At 41.7% G+C, this 15,958-nt stretch overlaps 1 protein-coding gene across 1 annotated transcript in view; it reads right to left on the bottom strand.

The window, feature by feature from the left end:
* Positions 1-15,958, bottom strand: part of SCG3 (secretogranin III) — a 45,604-nt gene that overhangs the window by 6,784 nt on the left and 22,862 nt on the right. The gene's annotated exons all lie outside the window — the stretch shown is intronic.

A 15,958-nucleotide genomic window follows, 5' to 3' on the forward strand; every position in this document is an offset into this window, starting at 1 on the left:
AACCTGGGTACATCTGACTAGAGTCCATGAAGGCAATGTTAGCCTTCAGATTTGCTGATGTTCCAATTTCCACCACAACATTTATTTAAGTGACTTCCTGAGCATCTTTCTTCCTGATCTTGTGAGCTCACTCTTACGTCACCACTGGGGTTCCATGTTACCTGGTCCCCAATGAAGCACAAAGAAACTCCTTTGCAAAAAGGGTAAGTGGACAAAAGAAGAGAGCCACAATTTTCAGCCCCTATTCAGTTCAATTGCCTGTGTAAATGATTTAATTCTTTGCTTTTAAGAATGTTAGAGCACGTGAAAGACCAATTTTCTCCTGATTGATGTTATAACATTGCAGCACAATGAATGTAAAGATTTTCATTGTCTGTTGCCCATTTGCTAAGAAGGTCATCAGATTTGGTAACAACAACAAAACAAACAAAAAGCAAAACCAAAAAACACAGCATTATTTCCAATTAATTCAGTTAGAGAAAGCATGTTGAAGACGGAAAGAAATCTGAGACTATTTCTAAAGAATGCAACTTCGTTATTTTTAAAGAATTTAAATCAAATTAGTGGTTCTCATAGGGCTTGCTTTAATAAATAGATAATAATGATTTGTCATTAGCACATCAGGTAATTAGGGCTTCTGAAACTTTTGAGGATGTGTGAAAATAGTCTTGCTCTAAAGATGCAGGTGGCAGACGCAGATGCCAGACATAGAGAATGGACTTGAGGACACGGGGAGGGGGAAGGGTAAGCTGGGACAAAGTGAGAGAGTGGCATGGACATATATACACTACCAAATGTAAAATAGATAGCTAGTGGGAAGCAGCTGAATAGCACAGGGAGATCAGCTCAGTGCTTTGTGACCATCTAGAGGGTGGGATAGGGAGGGTGGGAGGGAGATGCAAGAGGGAGGAGATATGGGGATATATGTATATGTACAGCTGATTCACTTTGTTATAAAGCAGAAACTAACACACCATTGTAAAGCAATTATACTCCAATAAAGATGTTAAAAAAAAGCCTTGCTCTTTGAATAACTTTAAGCATTCTTCCCACAATCTTACCTATGATATTATATCCTAATATGGAGAGCTTATTTTTAAAAATAAATTTATTTATTTATTTTTATTTTTGGCTGCATTGGGTCTTCCGCTGCTGTGCACGGGCTTTCTCTAGTTGCTGCGAGCAGGGGCTACACTTCATTGTGGTGCGTGGGCTTCTCACTGCTGTGGCTTCTCTTGTTGCGGAGCACGGGCTCTAGGTGCACGGACTTCAGTAGTTGTGGCACGTGATCTCAGTAGTTGTGGCTCGCAGGCTGTAGAGTGCAGGCTCAGTAGCTGTGGAGTACGGGCTTAGCTGCCCCACGGCATGTGGGATCTTCCTGGACCAGGGCTCGAACCCCTGTCCCCTGCATTGGCAGGCAGATTCTTAACCCCTGCGCCACCAGGGAAGTCCTCTTATTTTTTTTAAGTTTTAAAATTTATTTTATTGAAGTATAGTTGATTTACAATGTTGTGTTAATTTGTGCTGTACAGCAAAGTGATTCAGTTATATATATACACACATATATATACATTCTTTTTCATATTCTTTTCCATTATGGTTTATCACAGTATATTGAATATAGTTCCCTGAGCTGTACTGTAGGACCTTGCTGTTTATCCATCCTATATATAATAGTTTGCATCTGCTAATCCCAAACTCTCAATCCATCCCCTCCCCTGCCACCGGCAACCACAAGTCTGTTTTCTATTTCTATAAGTCTGTTTCTGTTTCATAGATAAGTTCATTTGTGTCATATTTTAGATTTCACATATAAGTGATATTATATGATATTTGTCTTTCTCTTTCTGACTTACTTCACTTAGTATGATAATCTCTAGGTCCATCCATGTTGCTGCAAATGGCATTCTTTCATTTTTTTAATGGCTGAGTAGTATTCCATTTACATACCACATCTTTTTTTTAAAACATCTTTATTGGAATATAATTGCTTTACAATGGTGTGTTAGTTTCTGCTGTACAACAAAGTGAATCAGCTATGTGCATACGTATATCCCCATATCTCCTCCCTCTTGCGTCTCTCTCCTACTCTCCCTATCCCACCCCTCTAAGTCATCACTAAGCATTAAGCTGATCCCCCTGTGCTATGTGGCTGCTTCCCACTAGCCATCTATTTTACACTTGGTAGTGTATATATGTCAATGCTACTCTATCACTTTGTCCCAGCTTCCCCTTCCCCTACTGTGTCCTCAAGTCCATTCTCTACATCTGTGTCTTTATTCCTGCCCTGCCACTAAGTTCATCAGTAGCGTTTTTTAGATTCCATATTATATGCATTAGCATACGGTATTTGTTTTTCTCTTTCTGACTTACTTCACTCTGTATGACAGACTCTAGTTCCATCCACCTCATTACAACTAACTCAATTTCGTTCCTTTTTATGGCTGAGTGATGTACCACATCTTCTTTATCTATTTATCTGTCGATGGACATTTAGCTTGTTTCCATGTCTTGGCTATTGAAAATAGTGCTGCAGTGAACATTGGGGTGCATGTATCTTTTCGAATTACGGTTTTTTCCAGATATATGCCCAGGAGTGGGATTGGTGGGTCGTATGGTAGTTCTATTTTTAGTTTTTTAAGGAATCTCCATACTGTTCTCCATAGTGGCTGCACCAATTTACACTCCCACCAACAATGTAGGAGGGTTCCCTTTTCTCCACACCCTGTGGAGAGCTTATTTGGGAAAAGGAATATCCCAGCTTAGACTCTGTTTAGACACTATATTAAAAATTCTGAATTAGGAGAGTAAAATATAAATATGAGGTTTTGGCCATAGTGTAGCAGACACTGTTGATTCCCCACCCTCCTACTTCCCGTATTCTAGATATACTAATAGAGAAGCCCTCAGCCAGTGATGGACAGGATTGGCAGATATACACCCCAGCTTCCTCACTCCTTGGGCTCGGTCTACATGGTCCCCAGAGGTCCTCATGGGACTGAGCCCCACACACACAGCTGAAGTCTGCTCATTAACACACCACAGTGGCTTCTTTCCCTTCCCTGTCTCATGGACCTATCCCCCAGTAGAGCTTCCTGGGGTCACCTGCCAATTAAAAATGCCACCTCAAATCCTCCTCTCAGTCTGCTTTGGAGGGAACCCAACCTAAGACAATTGGAAGTAGGGGACTCAGCGTCATCTTGTCAGGTTGCTTTTTGCTCAGTGACCAATTACCTATAAAAATGGTGTTGAATTTAAAAGTATGAAATGCATGAAAAATAATTTCATTTACCATATTAACATTATCATCCCACAATAAAGACTGAGTTTACTGCAGCTTAAAGAAAGCTAGACTGTAATCCATTAAAAGGCTACTATCTTGTGGATCGTAACATACATGATTAGGGCTGTTTCTCTAACGTAAAATAGAATCCCCCCGCCCCCATCACCCTCATTCCCATTTTCTGCTTTATTTTTATCCATAGTATGTATCACTTTCTACCGTATCACATAATTTATTTATTAAGCTTATTATTTGTCTTCCTCCCTTAGAAATATTTCTTGTTTGCTGATGTACTCCCATGCCTAGAATAAAGCCTAATACAAAATAGGCACTCAGTAAATATTTGTTGAGTGAGTAAATGGATGAAGGCTTCTTATATAGAAGCTAATCATAATCAGAAGGTTGTTTGGTGAGCATGGAATCCAAACTAGGGAAACTACAATTTTTAAAAAGAATAAATGGTATAAGTCTTCCTTCCTTCCTTCCTTCCTTCCACCCTCCCTTCTTCCCTCCCTCCCTTCCTTCCCTCCTTCCTCAAAAAATCAATTGTTTATTTACAAGACTTGAAATTCAATGGATTCTGAATTTAAATGATAATTACATCAGAAACAATTTAAAACACCTACGAGGGCTTCCCTGGTGGCGCATTGGCAGGCGGATTCTGCATTGGCAGAATCCGCCTGCCAATGCAGGGGACACGGGTTTGAGCCCTGGTCCAGGAAGATCCCACATGCTGCAGAGCAGCTAAGCCAGAGAGCCACAGCTACCGAGCCCATGTGCCACAACTACTGAAGCCCAAGCACCCAGAGCCCATGCGCCACATCAGGAAGCCATCAAAATGAGAAGCCTGTGCACCGCAACAAAGAGTAGCCACTGCTCGGCACTACTAGAGAAAGCCCGCATGCAGCAACGAAGACCCAATGCAGGCAGGCAGGCAGGCAGGCGGGCATGCATGCATAAATAAATAAATAAAACACCTACCAATGTGCTAAACATACTATATCCATGTGTCACTTAATCTTCACAGAGCTCTATGAAATAAGCATTATTGTTCCCATTTTACTCATGAGGAAACTCAGGCTCAGAGAGTGATGTGCCCAAGCAGACAGCTGAGTAAGGGTCAGAGCCTGATCTTGAACCAGAATGAATCTGGAACCTCTAATGAGTGGAACTGGGTAAAATTCACCTTTTCGAGTAGAGATTTAGTGACTGTTGTCATTACCAAACTGGCCAACAGGCAGTGGTTCTCAAACTTGGCTGCACGTTGGAATCACTTGGGGGAGCTTTTAAAAATCCTGATGCCTGGGTTACTCCTCATACCAAATAGATCAGAATATCTGGAGGAGGGACTAAGTATCAGGATTTTTAAAAAGCGATCCTGAGATAATTCGAATGTGGGGCAAAATTTGGGAACCACTGCCACCAGTAGTGGGACCTCCACACATTTGCTGGGGCACTGGAAACACGGGAATAAAAGCAGGTGTTCCTCTGCTCTTAGAGACAAGCAGCTGGTTCCTGTTTACATTTTCTCTTCTAGGGAGTTGTAAAGCAAATCTTTTATTTACACAGTGTGCATTAAAAGCCCATGAGAGTCCACTTTGGAAAACTGGCCTATTTTTTTCAAATTAATTTCAGCTTCCTTTGGAAAAAAATAGCTCATGGCTGAGGTAATATGGCACAAGCCTTAAAATGTATGCTGACGCAGATGGGAAGAGGGCCAGAGTCAAGATGCAGCCCTGTTTTTCTGGCTGTTCTGGTTCTCAGCCCTGCAAGAGAAATATCCTTTATTATACATGAATTTGTCCTGATCCTGATATGCTCCCCTGCTCTGCAAACATCCCCTCAAAAAAACCAAACCAAACCAAACCAAGACAAAACAAACAACTCTGTAGAAATCAATAGCTTTAACCTACTGAATATTGGATATACTGAAGATATTAAATGTTTGAAAAGAGTGCTTATGAAAATTGTTTGATGTAATGATTAAAATTCCATATAGTAAAGATTATATGTTTATAGGTTTGAACAAAGCAACTGATACTGGTATCATGGATGTCAAGGTGGGCCCCAGAGCCATTCAATTAAAGAATTTTTGTGGGAATTCCCCGGTGGTCCAGTGGTTAGGACTTGGCGCTTTCATTGACGAGGGCCCGGGTTCAATCCCCAGTCAGGGAAATAAGATCTCACAAGCTGGGCTTCCCTGGTGGCACAGTGGTTAAGAATACGCCTGCTAATGCAGGGGACACGGGTTCGAGCCCTGGTCCAAGAAGATCCCACATGCTGCAGAGCAACTAAACCCGTGCGCCACAACTACTGAGCCTGTGCTCTAGAGCCCGCGAGCCACAACTACTGAGCCCGTGTGCCACAACTACTGAGCCCGTGTGCCACAACTGCTGAAGCCCACGAGCCTAGAGCCCATGCTCTGCAACTAGAGAAGCCACAGCAATGAGAAGCTCGTGCACTGCAACGATGAGTAGCCCCCACTCGCACAACTAGAGAAAGCCCACGCACAGCAACAAAAACCCGACACAGCACCCCCTCAAAAAATAATAATAATGATCCCACAAGCTGAATGGCGCTGCCAAAAAAAAAAAAGAATTTGTGCAAAATGATGCCATTTGACATGCCTGCAAGATGCAGCATGGGATGCTGGGATGACCACTGGTGGGAGTCAAGGGACAGAAGTCCAAGCCCCAGCTCTGCCATTCTTTGCCTATGAGTTCTTGGGTGAGACTGTTCATCTTCTAAGGCTTGGTTTACTTATTTGTAAATTAAGGAGTGAATTCTGAAAAGAAGATCGTGGTTTCTGTATATGGGGTGAAATTCTCCTTTGCTGTCCTGGAAAATCCTGTGTTGGTGGTAGGTCTCTGGCCTGCCTTAGCTCCTGGCACACTTGCTGACTCATAGGGCAGAAGACGGCCTCACTAATTTTGGACATTTCCAACAGAATGCCTTGGGGCTTGAATAAAGACACAAATTTTCCCCTCCTGTGTTGCTTTAAAAATAAAAGCATCCCCGTGAGTTAGTCAACTTATTATCAATTTATTAATTAAATAAGCTGCTTTCTCTTTTCTGGCTTCTGTAAAGAAGATACGGGGGGACTTCCCTGGCGGCGCAGTGGTTAAGAATCCACCTGTCAGTGCAGGGGACACGGGTTCAAGCCCTGGTCTGGGAAGATCCCACATGCTGAAGAGCAACTAAGTCTCTATGCCACAACTACTGAGCCTGTGCTCTAGAGTCCGCGAGCCACAACTAGCGAGTCCGTGTGCCTGGAGCCTGTGCTCCACAAGAGAAGCCACTGCTATGAGAGGCCACACACTGCAATGAAGAGTAGCCCCTGCTCGCTGCAACTAGAGAAAGCACGCATGCACCAACAAAGGCCCAACACAGTCAAAAATAAATAAATAAATAAAATTTTTAAAAGATTAAAAAAAAAAAGATAGGGGGATGATAGGATATTTAGGGGAAAGTTATCTTAGAGATGACCTTTTCATCTTAATTCCATTATCTAGCCATAAACTTGACAAATGATAGCATTGGAATGAGTTTACGGGTATTGTAATGCTTACTTCACCCCTTGGATGATTTTTTTAAAAGATTTTCAGTGACTCATAGAGCAGAAGTGAATGAGTAAACATCGAACTGGCAAAAAGAGCCCCACTTAGATCATGGAATAAAACTTCAAAGTTCTTCGGTCTCCAGAGAGCAATTTATTTGAAAAATTAAGCACCATTATAGATATTGGAGTAAATTTGACTTCATTGGCATATCCCTATATTTAGGAATAATTATCAAATCATTCAAATAACTGCACCAACTAGAAATCGATATCTTAAAATATTATTCTTAGTGTGAGTCCCTGTAGAAAGCAAGGGTTTAAGTAGTCTAAAATATTTTCAAAGGTGAACGTGTCATTTTTCATCACTGGTAATTAAATTGGATTTTTTACATTTAGCCTGAAGTGAGATGCATGTAAACTTGCTTTGTAAGTTGAAGAGTGACATAAATGTAGTCTGTTGTTATTCCTCTTCCTCACAGGCCTCAGCATATGCTTGGCATGGTTAATCAATATTTGCTTTTGTTGGATGGGGCCATCACTTTACATCGCAAGACCAAAACAGACTCCCTACAGATATTCCTGCCAATGTGTCCTGCTTGTAATTATTTCCTTAAGTGGTTTTCGCTATTACCTCATCTCTTGCTCTGCTCTGTAACGTCCTCCAGCTTCCTCTCTGAAGGGAGCCTACATGCTGCTGACTCATCAGTAAGGGAGAGATATATGTGGCTTGTGTTGTATTTGCCTACATATGACTTAAGGCCTATCCTTAGGTCATTTCAGAGCTTGCCTGAGTCCTCAAAGGCAGGCATTGGTCCTTAAATTCCTTCTGTAGCTTTCTGAGCACAGTGCCAGACATGCCATTGGAATAAATGTTTATTTATTGCTGAATAAATGTCTCAAGAAACCCAGCCAACCCTGCCTTCACCCATGTAGATTCTTTTATTTTTCTGCCTAGAGACAACAGGTGTTTTCTCCCTGAGTTTTATAACAGAGAAGCAAAATAACCTTTGAGAAAAGTGCAAATAAAGCAACTGTGAATACAAAGATATATGTCATAATATGTCCTTTTGGGCATTAATTACATCTTTTCCAAGAAATGTTGGCCCTTGGCTTAAGCTCAGTTTGGTGTTTTCTAAACCATACTAGAGTCAGTTTTTCTTGTTCCAGAGTAAATAGGATCAGCGGTAGCATGAGTAAATTAAGTCTCTAAATAATGGGGGGGGCGACTAATTTTAGCCCTAAATCCCTACCCTTTTCCTAATGTTTCAGTAGAGCCATCACAAAGATTAACACTAACTGGATGGAATTTTACTCCTCTCTCTCCCCGTTATTACCTGATGGAAATCCTAATGAGAAATCTAACCTCATCATTAGTCTCCACACACTCACACCCTAAACAGGAAGTAGTGGGCTATGAATCAACTCCTTCATATTCCTTTTTTACATAATGCTTTCCTAACACAAGTAAGAGACCTGGTAGCACCCATTCCTAGGGATATTTGCACAGCGATATAAGGTGTTGTCCTAAGCAATGAGCATACTGCCTCAGCGAGTCAGATGACCTAGATAGATATGGCTTGCTCTGTTCTAGGGAAGGATGGTCATCACACGTGGGTTGCTCCCAGAGGAGATGATCCAGGCACACTGAGCTGTAGTCCTTTGTGCTGCCCAATTCCTAGCTCTCTATCTCAGGCCACAGGACCACTCTTTTCCTGCTTAGCTGTCTTTCAAAAGTTTAGCACTCGAAGACGCGGAGATCACCTTCCTCCCCACAGATACACCAGAAATACAGCTACACGTGGAACAACTCCTACAGAACACCTACTGAACGCTGGCAGAAGACCCCAGACCTCCCAAAAGGCAAGAAACTCCCTACATACCTGGGTAGGGCAAAGCAGAGAGATTCCCGCACAGAGGAGCGGTGCCGAGCGGCACTCACCAGCCCGAGAGGCTTGTCTGCTCCCCCGCCGGGGCGGGCGGCGCTGGAAGCTGAGGCTCGGGCTTCGGTCAGAGCGCAGGGAGAGGACTGGGGCTGGCGGCGAGAACTCAGCCTGAAGGGGGCTAATGTGCCACAGCTAGCCGGGAGGGAGTCCGGGAAAACTCTGGAGCTGCCGAAGAGGCAGGAGACTTTTTCTTCCCTCTTGGTTTCCTGGTGCGCGAGGAGAGGGGATTAAGAGCGCCGCGTAAAGGAGCTCCAGAGACGGGCGCGAGTCGCGGCTGAAAGCGCGGAGCCCAGAGACGGGCGTGGGACGCTGGGGCTGCTGCTGCCGCCGCCAAGAAGCCTGTGTGCGAGCGCAGGTCACTGTCCACACCGCCCTTCCGGGAGCCTGTGCAGCCTGCCACTGCCGGGGTCCCGGGATCCAGGGGCGGCTTCCCTGGGAGAACGCACGGCGCGCCTCGGGCTGGTGCAACGTCACGCCGGCCTCTGCCGCTGCAGGCTCGCCCCGCACTCCGTGCCCCTCCCTCCCGCCCGGCCTGAGTGAGCCAGGGTCCCCGAAGAGGCTGCTCCTTTAACCCTGTCCTGTCTGAGCGAAGAACAGACGCCCTCCGGCGACCTACACGCAGAGGCGGGGCCAAATCCAAAGCTGAGACCCAGGAGCTGTGAGAACAAAGAAGAGAAAGGGAAACCTCTCCCAGCAGCCTCAGAAGCAGCGGATTAAAGCTCCACAATCAACTTCATGTACCCTGCATCTGTGGAATACATGAATAGACAACAAATCATCCCAAATTGAGGAGCCAGGAGTCAGTGCTGTGCCTCTGAGGTGGGAGAGCGAACTTCAGGACACTGGTCCACAAGAGACCTCCCACCTCCACATAATATCAAACGGCGAAAATCTTCCAGAGATCTCCATCTCAACACCAGCACCCAGCTTCACTCAACGACCAGCAAGCTACAGTGCTGGACACCCTATGCCAAACAACTAGCAAGACAGGAACACAACGCCACCCATTAGCTGAGAGGCTGCCTCAAATCATAAAAAGTCCGCAAACACCCCAAAACACACCACCAGACGTGGACCTGCCCACCAGAAAGACAAGATCCAGCCTCATCCACCAGAACACAGGCAGTAGTCCCCTCCACCAAGAAGCCTACACAACCCACTAAACCAACCTTAGCCACTGGGGACAGACACCAAAAACAACGGGAACTACGAACCTGCAGCCTGCAAAAAGGAGACCCCAAACACAGTAACATAAGCAAAATGAGAAAACAGAAAAACACACAGCAGGAGAAGGAGCAAGATAAAAACCCACCAGGCCTAACAAATGAAGAGGTAATAGGCAGTCTATCTGAAAAAGAATTCAGAATAATGATGGTAAAGATGATCCAAAATCTTGGAAATAGAATAGACAAAATGCAAGAAACAGTTAACAAGGACCTAGAAGAACTAAAGACGAATCAAGCATCGATTAAAAACACAATAAATGAAATAAAAAATACTCTAGATGGGATCAATAGCAGAATAACTGAGGCAGAAGAACGGATAAGTGAGGTGGAAGATAAAATAGTGGAAATAACTGCTGCACAGCAAAATAAAGAAAAAAGAATGAAAAGAACAGAGGACAGTCTCAGAGACCTCTGGGACAACATTAAACGCACCAACATTCGAATTATAGGGGTTCCAGAAGAAGAAGAGAAAAAGAAAGGGACTGAGAAAATATTTGAAGAGATTATAGTTGAAAACTTCCCTCATATGGGAAAGGAAATAGTTAATCAAGTCCAGGAGGCACAGAGAGTCCCATACAGAATAAATCCAAGGAGAAATACACCAAGACACATATTAATCAAACTGTCAAAAATTAAACACAAAGAAAACATATTAAAAGCAGCAAGGCAAAAACAACAAATAACACACAAGGGAATCCCCATCAGGATAACAGCTGATCTCTCAGCAGAAACTCTACAAGCCAGAAGGGAGTGGCAGGACATACTTAAAGTGATGAAGGAGAAAAACCTGCAACCAAGATTACTCTACCCAGCAAGGATCTCATTCAGATTTGATGGAGAAATTAAAACCTTTACAGACAAGCAAAAGCTGAGAGAGTTCAGCACCACCAAACCAGCTTTACAACAAATGCTAAAGGAACTTCTCTAGGCAAGAAACACAACAGAAGGAAAAGAACTACAATAACGAACCCAAAACAATTAAGAAAATGGGAATAGGAACATACATATCAATAATTACCTTAAATGTAAATGGACTAAATGCTCCCACCAAAAGACACAGACTGGCTGAATGGATACAAAAACAAGACCCATATATATGCTGTCTACAAGAGACCCACTTCAGACCTAGAGACACATACAGACTGAAAGTAAGGGGATGGAAAAAGATATTCCATGCAAATGGAAACCAAAAGAAAGCTGGAGTAGCAATTCTCATATCAGACAAAATAGACTTTAAAATAAAGACTACTAGAAGAGACAAAGAAGGACACTACATAATGATCAAGGGATCAATCCAAGAAGAAGATATAACAATTGTAAATATTTATGCACCAAACATAGGAGCACCTCAATACATAAGGGAAATATTAACAGCCATAAAAGGAGAAATCGACAGTAACACAATCATAGTAGGGGACTTTAACACCCCACTTTCACCAATGGACAGGTCATCCAAAATGAAAATAAATAAGGAAACACAAGCTTTAAATGATACATTAAACAAGATGGACTTAATTGATATTTATAGGACATTCCATCCAAAAACAACAGAATACACATTTTTCTCAAGTGCTCATGGAACATTCTCCAGGATAGATCATATCTTGGGTCACAAATCAAGCCTTGGTAAATTTAAGAAAATTGAAATTGTATCAAGTATCTTTTCCGACCACAATGCTATGAGACTAGATATCAATTACAGGAAAAGAGCTGTAAAACATACAAACACATGGAAGCTAAACAATACACTACTTAATAACGAAGTGATCACTGAAGAAATCAAAGAGGAAATTAAAAAATACCTAGAAACAAATGACAATGGAGACACGACGACCCAAAACCTATGGGATGCAGCAAAAGCAGTTCTAAGAGGGAAGTTTATGGCAATACAATCCCACCTTAAGAAACAGGAAATATCTCGAATAAACAACCTAACCTTGCACCTAAAGCAATTAGAGAAAGAAGAACAAAAACATCCCAAAGTTAGCAGAAGGAAAGAAATCATAAAAATCAGATCAGAAATAAATGAAGGGCTTCCCTGGTGGCGCAGTGGTTGAGAGTCTGCCTGACGATGCGGGGGGCACGGGTTCGTGCCCCGGTCCGGGAAGATCCCACATGCCGCGGAGCGGCTGGGCCCGTGAGCCATGGCCGCTGAGCCTTCGCGTCCGGAGCCTGTGCTCCGCAGCGGGAGAGGCCACAACAGTGAGAGGCCCGCATACAGCAAGGAGAAAAAGAGAGAAAAAAAATAATAATAATAATAAATAAATGGATTGTTTAAAAAAAAAAAAAAAAAAAAAAAGAAATAAATGAAAAAGAAATGAAGGAAACGATAGCAAAGATCAATAAAACTAAAAGCTGGTTCTTTGAGAAGATAAACAAAATTGATAAACCATTAGCCAGACTCATCAAGAAAAAAAGGGAGAAGACTCAAATCAATAGAATTAGAAATGAAAAAGGAGAAGTAACCACTGACACTGCAGAAATACAAAAGATCATGAGAGATTACTATAAGCAACTCTATGCCAATAAAATGGACAACCTGGAAGAAATGGACAAATTCTTAGAAATGCACAACCTGCCAAGACTGAATCAGGAAGAAATAGAAAATATGAACAGACCAATCACAAGCACTGAAATTGAAACTGTGATTAAAAATCTTCCAACAAACAAAAGCCCAGGACCAGATGGCTTCACAGGTGAATTCTATCAAGCATTTAGAGAAGAGCTAACACCTATCCTTCTGAAACTCTTCCAAAATATAGCAGAGGGAGGAACACTCCCAAACTCATTCTACGAGGCCACCATCACCTTGATACCAAAACCAGACAAGGATGTCACAAAGAAAGAAAACTACAGGCCAATATCACTGATGAACATAGATGCAAAAATCCTCAACAAAATACTAGCAAACAGAATCCAACAGCACATTAAAAGGATCATACACCATGATCAAGTGGGGTTTATTCCAGGAATGCAAGGATTCTTCAATATACGCAAATCAATCAATGTGATACACCATATTAACAAACTGAAGGAGAAAAACCATATGATCATCTCAATAGATGCAGAGAAAGCTTTTGACAAAATTCAACACCCATTGATGATAAAAACCCTGCAGAAAGTAGGCATAGAGGGAACTTTCCTCAACATAATAAAGGCCATATATGACAAACCCACAGCCAGCATCGTCCTCAATGGTGAAAAACTGAAACCATTTCCACTAAGATCAGGAACAAGACAAGGTTGCCCACTCTCACCACTCTTATTCAACATAGTTTTGGAAGTTTTAGCCACAGCAATCAGAGAAGAAAAGGAAATAAAAGGAATCCAAATGGGAAAAGAAGAAGTAAAGCTGTCACTGTTTGCAGATGACATGATACTATACATAGAGAATCCTAAAGATGCTACCAGAAAACTACTAGAGCTAATCAATGAATTTGGTAAAGTTGCAGGATACAAAATTAATGCACAGAAATCTCTGGCATTCCTATATACTAATGATGAAAAATCTGAAAGTGAAATCAAGGAAACACTCCCATTTACCATTGCAACAAAAAGAATAAAATATCTAGGAATAAACCTACCTAAGGAGACAAAAGACCTGTATGCAGAAAATTATAAGACACTGATGAAAGAAATTAAAGATGATACAAATAGATGGAGAGATGTACCATGTTCTTGGATTGGAAGAATCAACATTGTGAAAATGACTCTACTGCCCAAAGCAATCTACAGATTCAATGCAATACCTATCAAACTACCAATGGCATTTTTCACAGAACTAGAACAAAAAATTTCACAATTTGTATGGAAACACAAAAGACCCCGAATAGCCAAAGCAATCTTGAGAACGAAAAACGGAGCTGGAGGAATCAGGCTCCCTGACTTCAGACTATACTACAAAGCTACAGTAATCAAGACAGTATGGTACTGGCACAAAAACAGAAAGATAGATCAATGGAACAGGATAGAAAGCCCAGAGATAAACCCACGGACATATGGTCACCTTATCTTTGATAAAGGAGGCAGGAATGTACAGTGGAGAAAGGACAGTCTCTTCAATAAGTGGTGCTGGGAAAACTGGACAGGGACATGTAAAAGTATGAGATTAGATCACTCCCTAACACCATACACAAAAATTAGCTCAAAATGGATTAAAGACCTAAATGTAAGGCCAGACACTATCAAACTCCTAGAGGAAAACATAGGCAGAACACTCTATGACATAAATCACAGCAAGATCCTTTTTGACCCACCTCCTAGAGAAATGGAAATAAAGACAAAAATAAACACATGGGACCTAATGAAACTTCAAAGCTTTTGCACAGCAAAGGAAACCATAAACAAGACGAAAAGACAACCCTCAGAATGGGAGAAAATATTTGCAAATGAAGCAACTGACAAAGGATTAATCTCCAAAATTTATAAGCAGCTCATGCAGCTCAATAGCAAAAAAACAAACAACCCAATCCAAAAATGGGCAGAAGACCTAAATAGACATTTCTCCACAGAAGATATACAGACAGCCAACAAACACATGAAAGGATGCTCAGCATCTTTACTCATTAGAGAAATGCAAATCAAAACTACAATGAGATATCATCTCACACCAGTCAGAATGGCCATCATCAAAAAATCTAGAAACAATAAATGCTGGAGAGGGTGTGGAAAAAAGGGAACACTCTTGCACTGCTGGTGGGAATGTGAATTGGTACAGCCACTATGGAGAACGGTATGGAGGTTCCTTAAAAAACTACAAATAGAACTACCATATGACCCAGCAATCCCACTACTGGGCATATACCCTGAGAAAACCATAATTCAAAAAGAGACATGTACCAAAATGTTCATAGCAGCCCTATTTACAATAGCCCGGAGATGGAAACAACCTAAGTGTCCATCATCGGATGAATGGATAAAGAAGATGTGGCACATATATACAATGGAATATTACTCAGCCATAAAAAGAAATGAAATTGAGCTATTTGTAATGAGGTGGATGGACCTAGAGTCTGTCATACAGAGTGAAGTAAGTCAGAAAGAGAAAGACAAATACTGTATGCTGACACATATATATGGAATTTAAGAAAAAAATGTCATCAAGAACATAGGGGTAAGACAGGAATAAAGACACAGACCTACTAGAGCATGGACTTGAGGATATGGGGAGGGGGAAGGGTAAGCTGTGACAAAGTGAAAGAACGGCATGGACATATATACACTACCAAACGTAAGGTAGATAGCTAGTGGGAAGCAGCCGCATAGCACAGGGAGATCAGCTCGGTTCTTTGTGACCGCCTGGAGGGGTGGGATAGGGAGGGTGGGAGGGAGACGCAAAAGGGAGGGGATATGGGAACATATGTATATGTATAACTGATTAAATTTGTAAAATAAAAAAAATAAAAAATAAAAAAAATAAAAAAAATAAAAAAAAACAAAAGTTTAGCACTCATCCTCCATCTCACATCCATTAGGATGGCCACCATAAAAACAAAACAAAACAAAAAAACCACCAGAAAATAAAAGTGTTGGTGAAGATATGGAGAAACTGGAACTTTTGCACACTGTTGGTGGGAATGTAAAAGGGTGAAACCACTATGGAAAACACTGGTTTCTCAAAAAATTAAAAATAGAATTATCATATGATCTAGAAATTCCACTTCTAGGAATATTCCCCCTGCTCAAATTGAATATTTTTTAGTCTTGAAATATTTGTTCAGAGCAGCATTATTTACAATAGCCAAAATGTGGAAGCAACACAAGTGTCAATAGGCAAATAGATGGATAAACAAAATGTGGTATATACATTCAATGGGCTATTACTCAGCCTGAAAAAGGAAGGAAATTCTGACGCTTGCTACAGCATAGATGAAGCTTGAGGACATTATGGTAAGTGAAATAAGCTGGTAGCAAAAGAACAAATGCTGCATGATTCCACTTATCTGAA

Source organism: Mesoplodon densirostris, chromosome 4 (assembly GCF_025265405.1).
Source record: "Mesoplodon densirostris isolate mMesDen1 chromosome 4, mMesDen1 primary haplotype, whole genome shotgun sequence".
NCBI lineage: Eukaryota > Metazoa > Chordata > Mammalia > Artiodactyla > Ziphiidae > Mesoplodon > Mesoplodon densirostris.